We start from the raw sequence: 22,596 nt of genomic DNA, 5'->3' as shown, positions 1-22,596 counted from the left end.
TTCAGATGACTTCAAGTCCCACTCTTTAAGCCACCTCAGCTGACACCTAAGGGAGCAGAGACAAGCTATCCCTACTGAGTCTTACCAAAATTATAGATTCATGAGCAAAATAAATGCTGTCATTATTTTAAGTTAAAAAAAAAATTGGGGGATAGCTTATTATGTAATAATAGTATCTGGAGCATTCTGAAAATAAGAATAATTCTGTGATCAGAAGACACCATAAAGAAAATAAATAGGCTATCCACAGACTGGGAAAAAACATTTATAATACATATATTCAACAGAGGATGTGTATCCAGCATACATAGAGAATACCTACAAATCAAGCTTTTAAAAACTAACAGCCCTATTTTTTTTAAAATAGGCAAAATAAAATCTCACAAAATAAGATATGGCAAATTAAACATGAAAAGTTGCTCAACATCATCTTTAAGTGCAAATTAAAACCATAATTTCACACCTACTAGCACAATTAAAATAAAAACCCTAGCAATGCCAAATATTGGAGACAATGTGGAGCAACATTTGGAGCATGTATAAAATAGTACAATCCCTTTGCAGACCTGTTTGGCTGTTTCTTATAAAGTTAAATACACATCTATCCTATGGTGCAGCATTTCACTACTAGGTATTTACACAAAAGAAATAAAAACACACTTCAACAAAAAGACTTATACAAGAATGTTAATAGCAGCTTTATTCATAATAGTAAAAAACTGGAAACAGCCCAAATATCCATCTATAGGAGAATAGAAAAATTAATTGTGGCACATCCATACAATGGAATATAAATCAACAGCATAAAGAATGAACAAAAATTTATATGCATGCAACACCATGGATAATCTTGAAATCATTCTTTTAAGAGGAAAAAGCCAGACACAAAAGAGTACATATTTATTGTTCCAGTTAGATGAAGTTAAAACTAAAGTAAAATGATAAAAATTAGAAAGTGGTTTCCTCCGGGGACAAGGAAATTGACTCTAAAGGGATACAAGAGCAATTTCTGAGATGTTCTATATCTTTTTTGATTACATAGGCATACACAATTGTCGATACTCATTGAACGGAATACTAAAGATCTGTGTACTTTACTGAGTATAAATTATACTCAATCAAAAATCAGAAAGAAATGTTTCCCTAAACTCTGTGACACATTGATGCTCAAGCAGCCCTCTGTAAGACCCCCTCTAACAAATGCCTCTTACAAAGAAGAGGAACATTCCCCTGTCCAACTCCCTCCCCACACTTTACCACAGACCAACAACCTCCAATACAGCAGCATATTGGAGCACAGAGGCACTGAGCAGGACATGGGAAGAGCAGAAAGACATAACAAATATCTAGGGTCCATCAGCAGTTACGAACTTTTTTATACACAATACCTCTTAGAGTGTCCCAGGAGTACTAGTGTTAAGTAGGAAATTTTGCAGGAAGACCCAAGGTCATGAGTTACACAGGTAGGAATAATGAGCCAATCAAATGTGTGATTTTATTCATACCCACAGGCTGGTGGGTCAGGTTACACCAGAGACCTGAAAATTCTCACTCACTCCAATGAGACTGCTTGACTTACTGTACTTCCCAAGCCACCACTTTCTCCCACCTAACTTACTATACTACCTCTTCCACCCAATGGATGAGTTCTAAAACTCATTCCTGCCAGGTCTGGCACATATACATACTATTATTTTTCAAATATGTTATTTCCCAAAATGTATGTAGACACTGATTATCCAAATACAAATTCACCTAAAGGTATTACTGAGTTCACTGTATCTTCTCAAACAGTAAATGTCAAAAGTAGAACTCCTATTGAGAGTTAATTATTTTTAATAAATAATTTTGAGGGTTTCTTATACCTGAACAGATACTTAGAGAGACCTGGATTCAAATTCTGGCTTTGCAACTTCCTAGTCATGTGACACTGGGAAAGTTACCTCATCTCTCTGACTTTCCATTTCTCATCTGAAGAGATAGGGATAATGATAGGGTCATTGGGGGATTAAATAATGATACTGAAGTTTTAACACAGTGTATGACACATAGTAGGTGCTCAGTAAATATCAGCATTATTCAACAGAAACTGTAAGGTATGCTAAAAAAAAAAAAATGTCCAGGACTTGGAGTCAAAAGACATAATTCTGCTCCCATGTCCCCACTTCTCTCTCTGGTTTGAGCATGTTCCTTTAAATCTCCGAACCTCTAAACACTTACATGCAAAAAGAGAATGTTGAGTCTAGTTGTATTAGCGATGTCCCACCACCATGGAGCAACTTTTTCTAAGTTGCTGGGAAGAAGATGCCCAAGATGTAAATGTTTATCCCACCATCAACACAATCCAAATTGCAGCAAAGTGCCAATGAACAGCAGGGCTGGGGTAAACATGGCTGCCACTCCCTGCCAGTGGTGAAATGACCCAGGAAAACAGCTGGTAAACAGAGAGCTTGGAGTGTTCAGCTAAGAATGATCTCCTCCCTCAGGACTGGCAAATGAGCTAAATCCAAGCAAAGAGGACCTTATGGATAGGAGAGGAAAAGGTCTTTCCAGTGTGTCTGACTTTTTCCATTCCCATTACTGCCACCTAAGTCACGCCTTCAGTGTCCTGCCTTGAGACTGAGAAGGCTTCCTCACCAATCACCCTGCTTCAGGTAATCCTTCCCCATTCTATCCTAAATAGCACAGCCAGACCTGTCTTTCCAATGCACAGCATCAACATGCTCTCTCATGGGCAAAGTCCTTCAGTGGTGACCATCAACACTGGACTCATGCTCTTCCCCCCCTCAAGAATGAATACTCTCTAAATTCTACTGATCCTTGAAGGTCCAGCTCAATTCCTACTGCTTCCAGGAAGCTTCTCCTCATGGATTCTTGGATGAAGTAGAGAGTACTCACTTATTAGAGAATCTCAAAAATAAGCACATGCCCATAAATCTTTATTGGTTCCCCACTTTTTACTGAATTTTAATAAAAACACCTCAGACTGGCACTCAGTACAGTCCACAACATTAGCCCAACCCAAATTTCCATCCCACTATTCCACCACACATGGGCTATTCTCTAGCCAATCCTGAGAATTCCTGAACTCATGAATTCACATTCTCCCTCCCTGGTATTCCTGCCCTCGGACTGTCAAAATGGGATCCATCCTTGGTTATTTCAAATACTATATTAACTCTGCTGCTTTTCCTGATTTCATCCTCCTTCCAAGCCCCTTAGCACCTTGTTTATTCCCCTGGGACTCAAAATCTTCTTGCATTTCAATTAAAGGTGCACTTTGGGAGCATAAGATCATTAAGGACAGATGCCTCTTTGTGCATTGTGATCCCTGGATTAGCACTGTCCATGCATGTCATGGGACTTAGGAATTATCAGGTGAGGGACACTGGAACGTCTATGCCTTGGTAGTTGTACGAGACATGCCAGCATTGAGCGGGAAGTCAGATAAAATGGCACGTAGAGTCCCTTCCAGTTCTAATCTTCCAGGAGCCCTAGAAGGCTCTAGGAGACCCCCTGAGCTCTGCTTTTTCTGAATTCCTTTGGCCACCAGTCACTCAATTCAGCATGTGACTGATTGGTTTTGGTGTTGTCGTTTACACCTAATTTTTTGCAAAGATAATACATTCACATAGTCCAAAATATTTTTTATAATCAAAAGGTACAAAGGACAACACCTTACCCCCCCCTCCTGTCAGGTGACTGCTCATTAAGCACTTTTATTAGCTTTTTGTATCCTTCCAGATTTTCTTTATGCAAATGTAAATATATGTTCTTCTATTTTATAACACAAACAGGAGCTTGCATTTAGGTGTTTTTGCAATTAATTTGGGAGTTAAATTTGCCTTGCCAGCTGCAGTGAAACTGCCGTGTGAGGTGTATACCTTAAAGCTCCACCATGCTGTACTATGACTAGCTCAAGGCTGGGCACACACAAATGTTTAAATAAGTGCTTCTTGGTTGGCTGCCCTTCCACAACTTTCTCTGCCCTGCCTGGAGCTGAGAGCACGTGCCCCACCTACAACTCCAACGTGTGAAGAGAGGCCCTGCATTCTCACTTCCTCTGACACATTTTTAGAGAATGGTCTGAGCCTCAGGGGGGGTCAGTGCAAGTTTTATTCTGTGGTATGCCAAGCCTCCTTCCACCTTGCAATTTGGTGGAAGAGAAAGCACAATTGCCTGGGAGTCAGGAGACTTGGAGTCAGCTGCAACTGTATCCCCAAGTGGCTGCACAACTCTGGACAAGTCATCTGTCCTCTCCGGGCCTCACTCTTCGAAGAGGCTTCCAGCATCAGGGCAGTCCTTGGCCAGGGTCTTCCAGCCTTGGCTCTGCAGATGTCATGTGCTGTGGGCATAAGGGCATGTTTGCACCCAGGAGTTCATGGGAGGCACCTGGGGCATTTCCCCTGGACCTGTGTCTGCTGATTCTGGCCATGATGACACAGCCCTTGCTGCAGTCACAAGACAGTGAGTGAGCATCTCAGGGAACAGTTTCCTCCCCGGGACCACAGGCAGCTGTATACCCAAAGACTGAACTTTCCCTGATAAGTCAAGAATGGCCTAAGCAAGGGTTCCACAGTTGTCCACATATGGACCCCAAGAAGCCTACGGGCACATCTGAGGAGGCCAAGCTACCCATCCATGGAGCCTTCAAGGCCAGCACCCTTCTTACCCGCAACCTCCGAGCAGGTGGCACTAGAATGGGGAACTGTGTGGTTCCCGAGAGCCTGGCTGGGGAATTCCTCTCGATTTCTCTCTGCTCCACTGCCCTCCCCACCTGCCTCCATCTGCCTTTAGGGACAGGAGAGAGCTGACCTGGAAGGGACCTCCAAAGCCATCTGGTCCACCCTCTCAGTCTACAGATTCAGAAACTGAGTCTAGAGAGAGGAACTCACTCACCCAGGGCAAACAGCTGCCTGAGGGGGAACAGTCATCAATGATAAGCCACCCAACCTGTCTCAGGAAAGCCAGCAGGGGCTGTCTCCTTCCGGAGGCCTTGTCCACATGTCCGCAGTGAGGCAGGTGCCACACCAAGGCTCTCCTCTCAGGGAACAGGGTGAGAAAGTGTCTCAGAGGATGCAGCCAGACAGATACTCCCCATGGTTTCCTGTTCTGGCGGGAACCCCGGTTGGTTGATTTGGTTCTCTGCACCAGTGGCGAAGGCCAACTACCTGCCTGCCTGCCTCTGGGGGCACAATGTTGGTTATAAACTTATCATGACTGTCATGAGCAGAACAGGAAGGAGGACAGTGAAGTGGCAGTGTCTTCTTCAGCTGACCAGCATTCAGACTGAAATTGGGACTCAGGCCTCAACTCAGACCAAAAAGCTATCCCTAGGAGCCCTGTTCCCTACAGGGCTAGAGATCCTCAGGGCTTCTGGAATCTCCTCCTTCTACTGAGTTATACCCACTTCTCTCTGCCTGTCTAAACTCCTCTCTCTCCTTTGAAAAGCAGCTCAGGGCTGCCTCTTCCTTGAAGCCTTCCCTGACTATACTCCCCCATCCCGACCCCCCACCCCCTGCCCCTCCCACGCCCCCCCCCCCACACACACTCAAGGTCTCCATCCTCTGAACTGGGTACCCATGACGTGTCCTGGGCTGCTCTTTAGAATGCACATACATCTGCAATCATCTGACCAAAGACTCTGAGTGTCCTCCACAGCCCCTAGCCCAGCAGAACACATAAAAAAGTGTACCATAGTGACTTGCTGGTCAACTGATTCCAGTTCCTCCCACTGAAGGAAAGGGAAACCAACATGTCTGCCCCACACCAGCACCCCAGGAGGTTCTGCCGAAAGTTCATGGCAAGTTGCCTCCAGGGTGCGACGACCAGAAGTCAACCGGTTTTGGCGGGCTCCACACTAACTCACAGGCCAGCTGCAGTGTGGCAGACCAGGACCGGTAAGTCCCACCTTCCAGCCTCCTTCCAGACATTGCAACGCGCGCACGCGCGCGCGATGTCCTTGCATTTTGCGTCCTTTGCTACCCCTCAAGTCTCATTTCACCCAATTCCTCCTGTGGATAAGTTAAGACTGGTGTGGTCACGGGGCTCATAGGGACTTGCGTATAAGTCACGCCCCGGTCTCTGTGCATTACCCACCACCCAACTCTCCCCCAGGACTCCTTCCAGCTCTAGGAAAAACCAGTGAGAGCACTTCTCCATACTTGCTCTGACAGGGCTCAGACAAGTAAAACCAGAAATGGAGAAATGGCAACAGTAAAAGCAAACACCACCGCAGAGCTGGACCTCACGCAGGTCCCTGCCGACAGTTAGAAGGACCCTACGATTTCCAGACTGCTCCAGGCAGTCATAATCTGGGGAAGACCTTAATGCTTGATTTCTCTTTTCCTGCGATTTGTAGCTTGTGGCACTCAAAATCCTTGAGTCCCAAACAGTGTTCTTCCCCTTTAGGCAAAGTTTCTGGGCCAGGCAACAGTGGCTCTCTCCAGCCCGGCCCCGGCTGGCCCCAGCCTAAGGCTGAAGAAACCTCCTCAGCGAAAGCTAAGGGTGTCATGGTGACATTAATTCAGCCACATTCCACATGTATAATATTCCTGAGGAGTAGTTAGGCCTGTAAATCCATTATTTATGATGCAGAATTGCCCATGCAATGCAATGCAGGTATGTTAGTATTGCTGTGAGAAACAACTTTTCAACGTCCTTGTTTTGAGAGGTACAAATTTTACAACTTCAGCAATGCGTCACCAAACACTGCTTACATAGCTACTTCCATACCTGGTTCAAAGTGGCTGCTTATATTCAAATATAGAATTTCCCCTACCTGAATATACCGAACAAATTAAAAATGGTTCATGATTTGCATCCAAGTTCTGGGTTTCTTACCATTGCCCTCGTTTCCTTTGTAGCATTGAAATCAGACCTTAACTGTGCTTGTGAAACAAAAACACGGAGGCCATTTCCATTGCAGAACAGAAAGTCATAGACAAGCACCTGCATATCTTTCTTTGTTGGTTGGGGGTGGGGTGAGGAGGGAGAAGGAAGAGGGACACTTCATCTCCACCTCTCAACTTCAAGCCAGAGACTGGGGGTTCAACCTCTGTGTGTCCAGGGCACCCACACACCTTTTCTGGGCTGTGATTGTCTGCTCTTGAAAACAGCTATACCACCAGTATGCTTTAGCACTGACAGAAGAGAAGAGCTAATCAAAGTGACTAAGGCAAATATACCAGATTATCACAAGCCCTAGTCCCTTTCTGACTTGCAGCTGATCTGGAAACATACTTCATCACCTTCCAGTGCCATGTTCCATGGAGGTGAGAATTTTAAGTTCAAACCTCTTCCAGGTCATTATGAAGATTCATGTGTCAAGGCAGAAGAAATGAATATGTTTTAGCAATTTATTAGTTTTATTTGTAATTTTAAAACATTTAGTCATGGGACAGGTAGGCTTCTGTTTTTACTCTAATCCTGCTCTTTTCTTGGCAATAGGCTGGCTTGCCATTTTCCAACACACATCCTTCGCTTCAGTCGGAACCACAATCCCACCGACACACTGCCTCATCCTTAAACTACACCAGCTCCTCCCCCAGCGCTGTTCTTCTCCAACCCTCACCAGGACTGCTCCCCACCCCATCCCTTCCAAATCCTTCCAAGCTTCCTGCAGCCCATCTGAAGCCTCTGCTGAAACCTTCTGTCACTCACAGACCTCCCTTCTCCCTGCACCCCGGTACTGCTCCCAGCTATACCACCAGACTTGCCCTATGTAAAGTCTATTTGAATCACCTGATGACTTGTACCGCTTGTCTCTCTTCCCTTGCAGACCTCCAGGAGGGCCCTAATCTTACGTGCTTCTGCACTGCAAACAATCCCTAACACAATGTTGAATTGAAAGTTGACACTCAATAAATACTTGCTCTTTTTTGGGAGGAAAAGTTGGCAGATGTAATCAAAATTTTAAATGTTCTTGGACTCTAACCTAGCATCCTGACTTCCAGGCATCTAACCCGCAGAAATACTTGGAAAAGAGCTTAGAACAGGACCCTGCCCATAGTAAGCATACTATTCAGAATTAATGGTAGCTAGCTGTTGCTGCTGCTACTGTTGTTAGAATGTTCCCTGCAATATTGTTTATAATAGCAAAAATCTGGAAAGAAAACAAATGGCCAGCAATAAGAGAATCATTAAATAATTGGTGGTACGTCAATTAGATTCTATGCAGATTTTTAAAAGAATGATTTTATTTTTTTAAGAACTAGATATATAATTTTGTGTATGTATATTATACACATTCAGGGAGGCAGCATAAACTCATAATTAAGAGCATAGATTCAGGACTCAGACTGCTTGAGTATCAATCCTGGCTTCATCGCCTACTACCTATGTGAACTTAAGCAAATTATTTAACTTCTCTGTGCCTCAGTTTCCTTAACTGTCAAATGAAGAAAATAATAATACCTGCCTCATAGGACTAATGTATGGACTGAATGAGTTCCTATGGGTAAAGCACTAGAAAAGTATCTGGCACATATTAAAAGTTAGTTGTCATCAGTATTATTATCTGCAAAAAAGACAAAAGATAAATACCAAACTGTTAACAGTAGTTTCCTCTGGAGAGAGATACTGGAGAAAAGGAAATGTTCTGGTTTTTGGGTTTTTTTTTTTTTAACCACAAGCAGGTATAGCTTACATAATATAAAGATGCAACCTACTTGCTAATAGGTTGCAGGTTTGACTCATAAGGACAACTGCTACCTGAGATGCAGTGTGAGATGTCAGGATGCAGGACCACAAGCCACGGCTTCCTCATTTCTAAATCCTGATTCTAACTCCAACCCACAGCCAGAAAATAAAAAATAAAAGATGTTATCACCAGCTGCTGCCCCACACACACACTCTGCAACCCCACAACGTGCTAAAAAATTGAGAACATCTGTTTGGGGGGAAAAAGCACCAATTACTATTTTGAACGGGAAGAAAGGGAACAAGTAAATTTGGCAACCAATATATTTTTACTCATACGTTTTGAATGCCAAGGTAGGATCTAGTGCTGCTTTAATAATCATCTTCCTGTGATAAAAGGTGACTCTAAGTACTACCTAGGACCACACCCTCCATGTCGCAAAACCCTCCTCTCTTCCTAGACACCTTCCCAGCCACCCCCAGTCTGCAGCATCATCTACCTCGCGCTACGTGGAACCATGCTTTGGCCCCTGCCTCTAGGAAGCTCTGGCTCTGGTGACCCACGTTGTGATATGACACGTGCGCCACCCAAGGCCCAAGAACACTGAGAACAGAAGCCCTCTACCTTGGGCTTCATTCTTCTCCACCACTTCCCAGCACATCCCCTCCTACCAGCCACACCACAAATCTAAACTCCTTGACCCCACCTCAAGGCCTCGCCCAGCCTAGCCCCGGGGCTGTTTCAGCCCTGTCTCCGGCAATTCCACGATCCCCTCTCCTTCTGGTGGTGCAGTCAAGCTGGCCAAGTCCCTGCCCTCCAGCTTGACCTTTTGCTTTGCACTTCTTTCTTCTGTGGAGGCTGCTCCTCTCATATTCACCATCTTTGTGCTACTGTCAGCATCTCCTTCCTTGCTCTTCATGTAACCACTTCCCACTACCCTTCAGACCAACTTAACAACACCCCGCATCCTGGCCCCTGACCAGTGCATAACGACCTCTCTGCCCTCTCCACTCTGCACCCTCATCTTGTGCTCAGCAAATAACCCAAATCACACAGGCTACCCTCTGAATGGGTAGAGCCTGTCTCCTTAACCAGACTGCAAATTCCTGGAAGACAGGACACCTGCCAAGGTTCTTTTCCTTTCTCATATTGGGCATGGGAAGAGCAGTGTAGAGGGAAGGCTGGGAATTGGAAGAAAGGGAGGTGGAACTCTTCCCCCAAAAAGCTGAAGTGGAGTTTCATTTAGTAGCGAAATCTCCATTGACAGCTTGCTAACTTCTCATGGCAACCTTTTCTTATTTGTCTTTTTGTTCACTTAGAAAGCTAGGAAAGAAAAAAAATTGTTAAAAATTAAATCCAAAACTTTCAGCTCTGATAAGATGAATTTCCTCAAACGCCAATAATTCCACATGGCTTGTCTAAAATTAGAGAGAGAGAGAGAAGTGACCAGGATTTTTAATGGATTGGCTTCCAGAGTAGATGCAAGATAGTCAAGTTTTATTTAAATGACTTTCTTAGGAAATTGGAGCAGCAGGCAATGCATCAGATGCCAGAAGTCCATTTAAATATTATACTAAGGGAAGGGAATTCATTTGGTCAAGCTGCTAAAATGAACAGGCAGGGACAGAAATGCCCTGGAGAAGTGCTGGGTGTTTCATCTTGAATCCATTTGTAAAATAAACACATTTATTTACCAAGTTTAGCACTTTGACTACTTCCTGGAATCAGTGTTTGCACAAATCCAGGCTGAGATGGCCAACTGGAATTAAAAAGTGACCAAGACTACAAAATTAATTTGACACTCCTCAATTTTCTTGTTTAAAAACACAAGACAAAATCCTAATCAAATTGGAAGTTTATACAGTTATTTCAGTCTACAGCTTGGAAATTGCCACAGCGCACTGGCAAACGGCCGCCCTTAGCGCCTCCAGCCCCAATGTGCTTGTGATGATGGTCCAAACTACAGCTGTTTATGAGCTTAAAATGCAAACATACTAACTCCTTTCTTCTGTAGGAAGAACTTGCATTCCCACTGACACCTACCGCTGCCTTACAGATGGGCCTAGCCCTGAGATTTCAAACATACTATAGGAAACACACTGACACACACACACCCTGCCCAGGGCCCACACTGCCCAGACACTTAAAATTACTTCTCCAGTAGGATCCCAGGAAAAGGTTCTGTTTAGCTACCACCTGCACATGGCCAGGTTATAACTGGTTTGACAACCTATAGCCTCTCCGGTTCTGCAGGGGTCCTTGGGGTAACTCTGCCCTCTGCCGAGTTAATGACTCCTTTTGGACTTTGGATCAGGTGTTTGGTATCCTGAGTTTCCTGTATCCAGCAGAGGCAGGAAGACCACACAGTATCAGACTTAACATCCCACAAGATGAGGTGTGGTACAGCAGACCTACTCTACTGTGCTGGCAACTGGGGCTGGAGGGTGAGGTTGTTGTTTACTGGCTCAGTAGCGCACCAGCCAGTTTCATTACTGCACTCCTCCCCTCCTTGCCCCTGAGTAACGGAACTCCTGCAGGGAGGCCTGGCTCTTCCCCATAGCTCTCAAAGATTTCAGAAGCCCCTTCTTCCCTGGCAAACTTTTTCAGCAATAGCCTGCCCTGCTCTCCCCATATTGTCAACAGTTCATAGCTGAAGCCTCAGCGGAATATCCCATCCAATTTCCCATAAAATGGGACATGAAAATAAACACACATATTGTATGTTGGTTTACATTTCCTGCACAGACCCAGCAGGGGCAACAGGAAAGACATTAAGGAAACTATTTCTAAAGCAATGGGCTACATTTTAGCAAGAATACTCTCACTGACCCTAAAAAGGAAGCCATTAAGATGGCTAAAATCCCATATAATTCTTCAAAAACGTTCTTGAACATTCCCATTTTAATTTCCAAAGTCAATATGGTTTGCTAGTGCCCCATGCTCTATGACAACAATTCATATTGACGGGGAGGGAAGTATGAACATTTTTCTATTGAATGGAAAATTTGGTTATTTTTAAGGACATTATTCCAAGAGAGAAAAAGGTCTTAAGTCCATAGCACCTGACAGAATATTGTTTTGTTCCTAGAAGGCTGGTTTCTCTTGACATCTCTGCCCTTATTTAAAAAGCATATCACAGTTGTCACCTTTATATTTTCAGTCACGCGATTTCAAACCCCAAAACAGAATGTTGCCATTTATTTTTCTTCTGAAGAAAAGGAACCCTGCTTGCATGCACGCTCAATGCCCCAAATCCAAGAGAACATTCCCGTCGCACCTCTCTAGTTCAGAGCACATGGCAAGTCTGAGTTAGTGAGATGTCTGAACTAGAGAACAGAGAAGGCTATTTTATTTCTTTCAGGTGAACTCACTAGTAATAATCACTTGCCATTAGCACATTAAAATTGTATGTAAGTGGTGTGCTGAAGTGCTAGAAAAGTTTGTTCTCAGGCAGATAAACGGTCTCTCCTGTAGTCTTGTTCCCACTGCTAATCTGGTCAGCAAAGCCTTTCCTCGTGGATCGTGTGAGCATTAGCACCAGGTGCCCTGCCAGGGAAGCACCACACAATCCAAAGCCGCCTTGAGAACACAATGCATTTTCCACCACAACGGAGCCATTTTACCACACCTAAGAGCCTGAAAAATAAACAAAAAATAAAGGCGTGTGTCAGATCACCGCCTCTCTCAGCAGGGGCCTTCTTATGGTGGGGGACAAAATGGCAGTCCCACACTCCAGCCATCAGGAGAAACCTGACAGCTCCTTCCATTGAACTTTCCTCCATATCCTGCTCCTCACTAGCCGGCCTTGGTGCCCTAATTCTTCCCCTTCTCCCACTCCCAAGCTTCTCCCTGTGAGGAGAGAAGGGTGAAAAAGTGTGGAGTGTCTGGGTCCGGTGCTTTTTCCGGTCTCATCTACTCATACTCCTCTCTTAGTATTCCTGTGCCACTGAACCTGGGATTATTACTTTTGTGGGTTGGCGAAGGTGGGCGTCTTAGATCCATGCTAGCCTTAAGGAGCAATGTCCTCTTCACTGGCTCTTCCTTGAAGACCTGCACTTTGTCTCATCTCAAGAGGCAAAACTGAAAGACTCAGCTCCGGGTGTGGGGCTACAGGACTAAAGGGATCACTAGACCGCTTTGGAGCCAGGCCCTCAGCCGGAAGGGCTAAAGGAGCCCTGTGACCCATGCTAGTGCAGATTTCAGCAGGAACAGAAGTTTCACACCAGGGCATGGGACCAAAGCCATGATGAAATCAATAGGATGCCTTTGCCAAGAGTGCCCACTCTGCATATCTCCCTTAAGCCTGATCTAAGAGTTGACGTTTAGGACCTGGTTAAATAGCTTTCCAACTCATCACAACTGGCTGAACGAGCAGATAAATGGAAATTTGGAACATAAGAAGCTGAGATAATCCACACACAAATGTCATGTCCCCAGATGACTGTGGGTTGAATATATGCACAGCAAGACATTTTCATAAACCAAGAAGAGATTAAATTGCCCAAAGTCTTTCACCCTTCTTACACTTGCCTATAACACAGCTGCTAATATCTAGCACCATTATTAGGGGTTATTGAATTGACGTTATATATACAATAAGATTCACGCTCCAAAGATATTAAGATCCACTGTCAGACAAATCAGTCTTTCTCAGCTCTGATAAGAAGCCCAGTTGGGTGATTGGCTCAAGGGTCATGCAACTTCCAACCCCTCATACCGAGAACAGTGAAATCACACTTCTGGGGGCCCAACATAGAGGATAACATAGAGAATCTAAAGCAGAAGTTTGAAGTTTCCTTATTTTAAAATTAATGCAAATTTTGTATTCAACTTTATAATGTAATAATAATCTTTCCATTAATTAACAATTCCTCAAAAATCCTTCAATAAAATAAATGCTCTGGGGAAATTGCCACGTTTATCCTACAGCCCCAAGGTTTGGCCAGCATACCACCACCTCACCCCACATACCCCAGCTTGAAAAGAAGAGCAACGAGGGAACCAAAGCAGAATTCTGAATCTTGGAAAGAGAAGTGAAAACAATGCTTACCAAAGTAGGGGGAGACTGATTATATTTTTTCCATAACCATTTTCCATAGCCACTGCTAGAAAATGATTAAAGTATTATGCTGGCTTGTCATGAGGTTTCACACTAAACTGTGTTCATTGAAAAGTTTTCTCCCCTAGGGACCATCAGGACTTGGCTTAGGAACAGCCTCTGAGAACACCTTGAGAACTTCAGACATATAGGCCAAACTCCTTAATCCCTTAATACACCTAAATTCTGATGAAGTCACTGAAGGTGTCAGAGCAAGACGCAAAATCCTCGAGAGACTATCACCAATTTAGCATTTCCAGTTCAGGTGGAGACATTAATTCCACTTATCAAAGAGAAGTACAGAAAGGCATTCATTATGAAAAGCAGAAACCCGAAATGAAGAATATTGTGGGTTGGTCTCAGCTGGGTTTCCCTGAATTTATTACCTTGGAAAGTTCAACACAGATCTAAGTCTTCCACCCGAGACGGTAGCTAGTGGGAAGCAGCATCTGGGAGCAAATCACCAGGATCATGGTGGCCTCCTCACTGGGTACCAGCTGTGCAAACCCCCCAACGTGAAGGAAGGAAGAAGCAGCAGCTGGGGAAGAAGGTTAAGGAAATTGTGTGTTTAAAGGCAAGACCATTTTAAATTTTAATATTATTCCTATATAATTTGATATATGATCGGATGAGATCGGGAGGAAAAGATTGAGACATACGGGAGAAAGAGGAAGTAAGGAGATCAGGGTGAAGGAGTAGGGAATAGTAGGAATGATACAAAGGCCAGAAGACAGAGAACAGAAAACAAAAGAGGCCAGATGGTGGGAATGGAGAAGAACAGCCACCAAAATCCTGTCCTCTGGAGGCATGCTTGTGCCATTTGGAGGAATAACTTTAATTTGTTTTGTCTTTTTCTTACTGTTTCAGAACATCGGTGGCTTAGACAGACAAACTTCTCATTTGCAAGGAGGAAAAGAGATCTCGCCTTCAACTCAACATAACTTAAATTTGGCTCTGACTTTAAAAGTTAACCAGTTTTGGAAAAAAAATTAACCTAAGCCTGAAGCTTCAGAAAATGGACCTTAAATTTTACCTGTAGTTAAATCCACCTTCTTGCAATGAAACAGTAATTAATATATTTCCATCTTCCTTCATGATTAAATTCAGGAGAAGAGTCTACAAAAGCATGATTATACCTAGGGAAAGTTACAGTCAATAGATTTACTGACTAGAATTAGGGGCACTGTTTTCTCTATTTCACCCCGAAGTCAGACATCAAAGTAACCTCTCTCTCTCTCTCTCTCTCTCTCTCTCACACACACACACACACACACACACACACACACACACACACACACACATACGAGCACGTATACACTCCACCTCACTCTCCCTCACTCTGAATGTATTCCTGCTGATAGAGAATCCCAAAGTCTCGTTCCCATGCTCCACCGTCTTTTTTCCTTATAAGCTTAGAGTCATGTATGCGGCATATCAATTCAGTTCTCACTTGTCAGGTCAAGAACAGGGCCAATACACTGGCTTAATTTAAAGAGTTTCTGAGTTGTTAGAATTTCAGGATTCAAACAAAAATGAAATTTGACTTAGAGGGTGTTTTTCCCTTCCACTTCCTGGTGAAGATACAAGAAAATAGCCAAATGGTAGTTAGACGATGGAGAACAGGTGCAAAGGGCTGGAAAATGCTCTGCTCTTGAATAATTGAAAGCAGACTAGAGATCCTTCTGTTCTATGAACTCTCCACAACCGGAGAGAGTAGGTTCCCTGAAAAGGTCTGAGCACTGGTCAGGGAATTCCAAATTACAAGGGGGAGAAATCACTTGAATGAAGAGTTCAACAAGAGATCCCCATCTATTTAAATTGTAAAGACACCAAAACATGAAAATCTGCCTGCCAGTCCTGCTCTCTCTCATTCGCTTGAGCCAACTACATGCATGTGCTTGGATGCAGAAAATAAAAATGGCCCTGCAGTCCCTTGAAAAACTTTCCTTAATCTTGATGTTACTTTAAAGCCATCATAAATCACACAACCTGCCAATCTTGCCATGTTTTATAAACCGTGGCGAGAGGTAGAGTATTTCTGGCCCAACGATCTCCCAGCAACAAATGCCAGTTCTAATGCTGCAGCATTTCCTCAATACCACTCGACCTCTTAAACAAGGCTCTACAAGTATATTAACTGTCATATTCTCAATTTTTTTTTACAATGGGAAGTGATATCCTCTTACGACTAGCTCGATGGAGCCAAGGGCAGCGGCTGTCTGGGGACTGATGAAAACACCCAATTGTGGTGGGCAAGGCTTTCCGCCCACCAATCATTGTCCCTAACATACCTATGGGTTCCCTGATCCCTACAAGATCCCCCAAGGTCACACCCCACTGGCTCATCAGGTTCCAGCCTGCCCCTGTAACTCACTGTCATCCAAATGGGTGCCAAAATCAACCTCCACAGGGCCACACTCTGCATGGCCTTCAGGATCAATCGAAAAGGCTGAACCCAGGCAAGCCCATGGCCTGGCTTGCCTTCAGGAAATTCCGGGCTGTCTGCAGCAGCTGTGGTTTGAGTAGTACAACAAATTCACTTACTGAATGACAACAGCTTTATTGGCAAGCCAATTCAATTAAAGCCCCTGCATCCAACAAAGTCTCCGGCAGCCCTCTCTGCATAAAGAACATGGAATCATGCCTACATTTCCCTGAGTGCCCTCAGCCCTAGCTGTCCCTCTACATGAGAGGGAGAGGGATGAATGAATTAGATGCGGATGATGGTAATTAATGGCTGGCTGTCAGAGAGTCATTTTGGAGGCTCGGCCCGTTGAAGGCTCCGTATTAAAGACCAAATCCCAGCACAAACTGACCAGGACAGGCTAGAACTCGCTTTCTAAATAGTAGGAGTGTCAGAGGCACCTGCAGCAAGAAGGGAGGGGGAAGCAGGGTAAGGTAAAGGAGGGTTGGAGGGGAAATAGAGAAGCAAAACATCAGGCTGCTTACACTGATCAATGCTTCTTACACTATTGATATATAAATAATATGTTCATTTTTCATTCTTACAAAATATGTCCTTTAGGCTACCATTATGGTGAACTTACTTCAGAGTTCTGACATGAGCTTATTAGGAGGGGGAAAGGGAGGGCTGACTGTAGAGCTACAAACAAAACACATTTTCTTATAAAATACATATAACAGATCATTTTTGCCTTCAGTAACAAAGATAAAATAAGAGTTTTTCAGATCCCTGGCACAGTCTTGCCAACCAGTCCTTTGGCACTCAAAGAGAACGTGGGGGGAAGAATATCAGAGGGGGCAGGAAGGGAAAGAAAACAATTAACAAATCAGCTCCGACTGGCTCATTTATATGGAGATAGCTCTCACTTTGCCTTTAGCCAATGCCACCAACACAGCCAAGTCAGGTTAACTACCTAGCAGGAGATAACTTGGGTCGATTGGGCTTAATTATTCCTGATAGTAACAGGTTACCATATGCACTGTTTGGAGCATAAACAAAAGCCAGATATCGAGGGGCTAAAATGATCCTTCTCCAACAATTGGAGTCGTGTGAAAAGCCAGACTCCTGGTTCGTTCCACCTGTCTAAAGTCCTAGTCTTAGAGGTGTCAGGGCCTGAGTTGCCACCCATGAAATGTAAGAAATTCCATGACTATACTGGAATGAGTCTTTTGTCTCACTCCCAGAAAGAGAAGAGAGTTCCAGGTGGGAAATTTCATTTAGGGAGTTTGTTTCTCTGCTCACAGAATGTTTGCCTAGAACCTGAATGTTTGCCTAGAACCTGACTTCAAAATTCCAAGTTTGGAGAAAATGTCACCTCCACCAGGAAGGCCCCCCAGATTCTCTCAATAATAAAATACTTCCTCTGCTACACTCCTAGAGAACCCTGAATGTCCTCTATCATGGTCTTTAATTCAATCTTCTCTACAACATAGTTTGTTGTCCCCTTGTCTTCCTTCCCCAAAAGACATGGATTTTCTGAGGGCTGAGCTCTGGGCTTTGTATATAACTGGCACTCAATAAATCTAAGTGGAGTTGAATTAAATGGCCCTTAGGAAATGGATACAACTTGGCAAAGCCTCAGTCTTAAAGAATTATGTGGAACCTTGTTATGACCCTACAGGCATCAAGATTTCACTGCTGTTTTCTTCACTATAGCCACTAAATTGGTTGCCCACTTTAATTAGAACAGAGGCCAGATGTCTGGCCAGCTCTGCTAGAACCGGAAGAGCTAGCAAGCTGGTGGAGTTTCCCAGCTGGGGGCTCAAGAGGCTGGCTTCGTGTGGTTGGGTCACCTTCCCTTGCATACTTCCTTCCCTCTTACTTGACTCCCCTTCCCCCCCACCACCACCACCCCATCCCGAGGGCAGCTGTCCCTTTTATCAGCAAAAGCCCTTTCCTGACAACACATCTGTCCAGCACAATGTTTCACCCTGTCCAGTGATTCGGTTACCTGAAGCATTTGCATCCTTGATCAGTGCAAGGGCCTGAAACATACGTGTCCGTAAAGAGCCAGCAGAGGCAGAATATCTCCTTTCAGAAGACTACTATCCACTAAGAATGAAATCTAATATTTAAAGGGCATGACACCCCGTTCATACTAGATTTCATTAATCAGTGTTTTCGTGGAAAGGATAAATCCTTTATGCATGCCTTTTTCCTGATTTTTTCCCCCATTTAAAAACTGCAATGCTTATTTTTCTTCCCTGCTATTAGCTCACAGAGACCCACTACCGTGAACCCTGCTTCCTTGCCTCCCAAAACTCACCCTTACTCATTCACACTGAGGGAATGAAGTTCAGTCAAGAAAAGAGGGGTAGAAAGAGAGACAGAAAAGTGTTCTAGTTAGTTTTAAGCATGTTTCATTAAATAAAACCTTTGCAACCCTTGAAAAAAATAGAGACTGTCACTATAATTACGAGCCTGTACTTGGCATGTGAGTGACCGATACGTTCAATGCCTCAAGAATATTAAGTAGGAGATCACAGCCTTCGCTTGGACACTCACTAAGGACTATATTACTGACATTGAACATGATGAGAATGGCATTGCTACGACAGCCACAAAACCCACACTTTTAGGTGAAGTTCAGAAAAGAGGAATCACTGGTATCCTTCCTGAGAGATGCTGACCAACGAATATGCTGGGTTTTTTTTACCTTTTCACATAGACTCTTATGCATCTGCATATGGCATTGAAATTGCAATGAAGCAATGAAGATCAGCACCAAAGTACTTCATCATGTCGCTAAGGACGGAAGAGTCTAACAATGCCCAGGACCTCGGAATGAACCAGAGGCACTTTTCAGATGTCTAAACACCTATGATTGTGCTAATACTTTTCTGCTGCATGTTCCCTTCAATTTATGGAATAGTGAAGACCCAACAAATGGTTAAATAATGCCCCATTTCCTCATTAGCTTCAAACGTAATTCCCATTGTTGAGTAAATATCTTGGTTCCTGAATAACACTTTTTAAAATATGCAACAAATAACACAAATATGGGAAAACAATATGTACAAAGATGCTTATCACAATATGCTTTATAACAGTGGGAAACTGGAAGCAATCAAAATGGTAACAATAGGTAAGTTGTTAAGTGAATACACTGCAAGGGACCATCATGCAGCCATTAGGAGGATAAAGATCATATAGCAACATGGAAAAATGCAAGTGACACATGCTAAGTGGGAAAGGGACTGGAAATTGTATTGCACTGTGATTACAACTAGATAAAAGCATACATACACAAAAAGACCGGAAGGGAATAAACAAAACTAACAATTGTGTTAGGGATTATAAATGATTATTTTCCCTTATCTTTACTTCTCAAACTATCAGTAATGTTACGTGTCTTTTATAATTTAAAAAATAAATGGAAAACCCAGCAACTTTTTAAGAACTATTATTTTTTAAATTAGCTATAATTTTGAAATTAAAAAAACAGTAATATGCAAAATATTCTAACTATATGAAGCCCTAATTAAGATGTTCCACATGGAAACAGCAGCCCTGGCAGGGTGAGCATCGCCCCACACTGCTGCTCCCACCACTAACACACATCTCAGGGAGAATTCCCTTCTGCAGACTCTGCCACTACTCAGATTTACAGGCCTCTTTCTAGATATTTCCACTCCACCTGAACAGTTTATTTCAATATAATCATTGGATGGGAGAAAGCAGCAGTAGCTGAAACTGAGGGCTGGAAAGTCAGAATTCTGCTTAACCACAGATGCTGGCGTCCAGCTGGCTGGCTGCAATGAAGCTGCTTAGGGGTGGACACTGGAATAGCCACACAGGAGAGATAAGAGGCTGGGAAGAATGAGCCTAGCAATTTAAAATAAACCTGAATCTCCTTAGCTCTGTTGAATAAGATCCCAGGATACTGAAACAACCTGCAGCTTTGGCCTTGGATCTGCCGTGTATGATCTTTGAAGAATTAAGGAATGAGAATAAAAGGGTCAGAACTCTGGTAGGGGCCAATTTTACATCCTTGCTCCAAACAGCACCTCTTAATGTTCTAGTGGATCATGCCCACTTCTTGACCAGAATTCATTTCCAAACTACAGCCTTCTGCACCCCACAGAAAAGAGTATACCTAAAATTTATCTCATGGGCAGCTAATAATAATCTACAGGCATTAGCTAACAGTAATAGATTCTGAGTTACATAAAGAGACAATAGATAACCAAAAGCTTACCTAGCAAGATGTCCCACTCACTTGGCAGCACCTCTTGTACTTCACGTTAAATCGTACAGGTCACGTGTTGCTGCATCAAAGAAACCATAATTTCCGTAGTCTTAGGTGAGTACGACTTATGTCCCCACATAAGCTGTAAATGCTAACCACTTGTTAAGACGATGGCCTCCCTTTAGGATTTGACTTCTTGCCATGACACTTTTGATAACTTTATCAACCCCAGCGTATTAAAATATTCAAGCTTGTAAGCATCAACTATCTAACACTGATTCGTGAGTCTAATCCTAAAACTAGCTCTTTAGGCTGTTTTAGCTACTTTTATATGCAACCTGAGTACATGACAGTATCACATTCAGTTTGGAAGGCAGACCTTATAAAGTGTGAAATCTTTTAAGACACCACAGGAGTGCACAAAACAATTATTAATAAGCATTGCACATATTTTTAAATGTGACTCTTTTGCTGGCCTTCTTCCTCATCTCAGTGCTCCTGGTATCACTTCTTTAGTCAATACAGTAAGTCGTTTCAGCCATGTCTGCCCAGGGAAATGGAAGGAAGAATTCAGGTCTTCCTTTTTGGGTGCAAACCCCAGACAGCCCCTAAATTAAGACAGAGAGGCAGAGGACAGCAAGAGGCATCTCCCCAGAAGAGTAATTTATTTTGGCTTTAATGAGAAGCAAGACAGTCCCCACACACTTGCTTGGCATGAGCAGAGTTTAAGAACTTAGAGCAGTTCCTGAAATAAGCACGAAGGACATCTTCTCATACCACACCTGAACCACCTGTTTGCTAACTTCCTCCTTAGACTCTCAAGTTTTTGCAAGTCTTTGCCTGAAACAGCTTCTTAAATCTTCAGTTAAATCAAGTGCCACCTTCTCCCTATAGAAACCTCAGCCCGTCCAGGGTCAAGGCAAAGGGTTACTGCTGAAAGGAGGCACCAAGTTGGAAGGACACTTGGGGACTCTTCAGTCTAGTGGTAGCCACCAAATCACCAGAGGAGCCTGTGACCCAGCCCCAGAGATTCTACTGCAGTGGGACTGAAAGCCCCCTAGGCGCTTGCGCACACACAACGTCTCTGTCACAGGTGGCCCAAGCACAGCACTTTGAGAAACAAGGATGTACTCCAATATCCTCTGAGGCTCAGAGAAGTTGCCAAAGACACATAACCTGTTGGCAATGGAGTTAGGAGCAGTATTCAGATCTGTAGACTCTTGCCACATCCTACTGCCCCAGGGAGCGAGAGGAAAAGCAATTACAGCTGGAGGCCGGGCAGGAGCAGGTAGCACTACCCTCCCCAGGGGATACCAACATGCGCTGTGGAGTTTGGAACCTGGAGCAGGCACTTGGTGCCAAGGGGTCATAATACCACCTTTAATGATGCCTATGGCTAACCTTCCCCACAGGAGCCACAGCAACAAAACTCTTTCCTAGGCACCTGCATTTGATCTAATATCTGGATAGAAGTGGCCATCTGGGGCTGGCTTAGCAGAACCATAAAATCCAGTCCCAGCTTCACCGGGTGTCAGCCATGTACCACGAGCAAGTCACTTACCTTCTCTTCGGCTTCTGTTTGCCCATCTGAAAAATGAGCCTAATGCCTACTTTTCTGATTCGTTGTGAGAATCAAATGAGGTCACGATATGTCCTCTGAAAATTAAAATCTTCTGGAAGCATAACGTCCTATCTAGTATTCTCATACTCTTATGGATCCTGTGCAAAACTAGAAGGAATATACCCTCTTCTACAACAAGAATTGGATAGGATAGAGCTTCCCCAAAACACCAGAATTGCTCATATTTTCTAGGAAGCCTAAAGGCTATAGCCAGTGTACACAGTATCAGTGCAGACCCGTGGTAAGCAGAACAGAAAGGATGAAGCCTTTAGAAGGCACTTGGGATGCATTCAAACTTGGACCCCAAGGCTTTGTTGACTTCCTATATCCAAGAGTCACAGCCGCAGGACTGGGGTTTATCTGGTCCTCTTAGCCCTGATCAGAGCCAACAGTCGTAATGATTCTGGGGTCCTTCGATGGCTCTCCTCCCCAGCTATATAAACACATGGTTCTGAGGCACTTCCTTTGCCTCCTAAACCAGCACTCACAAACGCATTCCATGCAGGATTCCAATTCATCAATTTTCTGCCTGCATTTGCATGTTTGAAATGAGGAAAATATTTTAGATCTCTGTTTTTTATTC

At 43.7% G+C, this 22,596-nt stretch overlaps 1 long non-coding RNA gene across 2 annotated transcripts in view; it reads right to left on the bottom strand.

Moving 5' to 3' along the window:
- LOC307196579 overlaps positions 1-22,596 on the bottom strand; it is a 596,584-nt gene that overhangs the window by 521,232 nt on the left and 52,756 nt on the right. The window contains exon 2 of one of the 2 annotated variants that reach the window (XR_013831170.1): positions 20,402-20,471. The exons of the other annotated variant lie outside the window; for it this stretch is intronic. This is a non-coding gene — a long non-coding RNA (uncharacterized lncRNA). The remainder of the gene's footprint in view (positions 1-20,401; positions 20,472-22,596) is intronic. 2 annotated transcript variants of the gene reach the window in all.

Source organism: Stenella coeruleoalba (assembly GCF_951394435.1).
Source record: "Stenella coeruleoalba genome assembly, chromosome: 13".
Classification (NCBI taxonomy): Eukaryota; Metazoa; Chordata; class Mammalia; order Artiodactyla; family Delphinidae; genus Stenella; species Stenella coeruleoalba.
The sequence above is the reverse complement of the archived record's forward strand: the minus strand, read 5'-3'. Positions and strand labels throughout refer to the sequence as shown.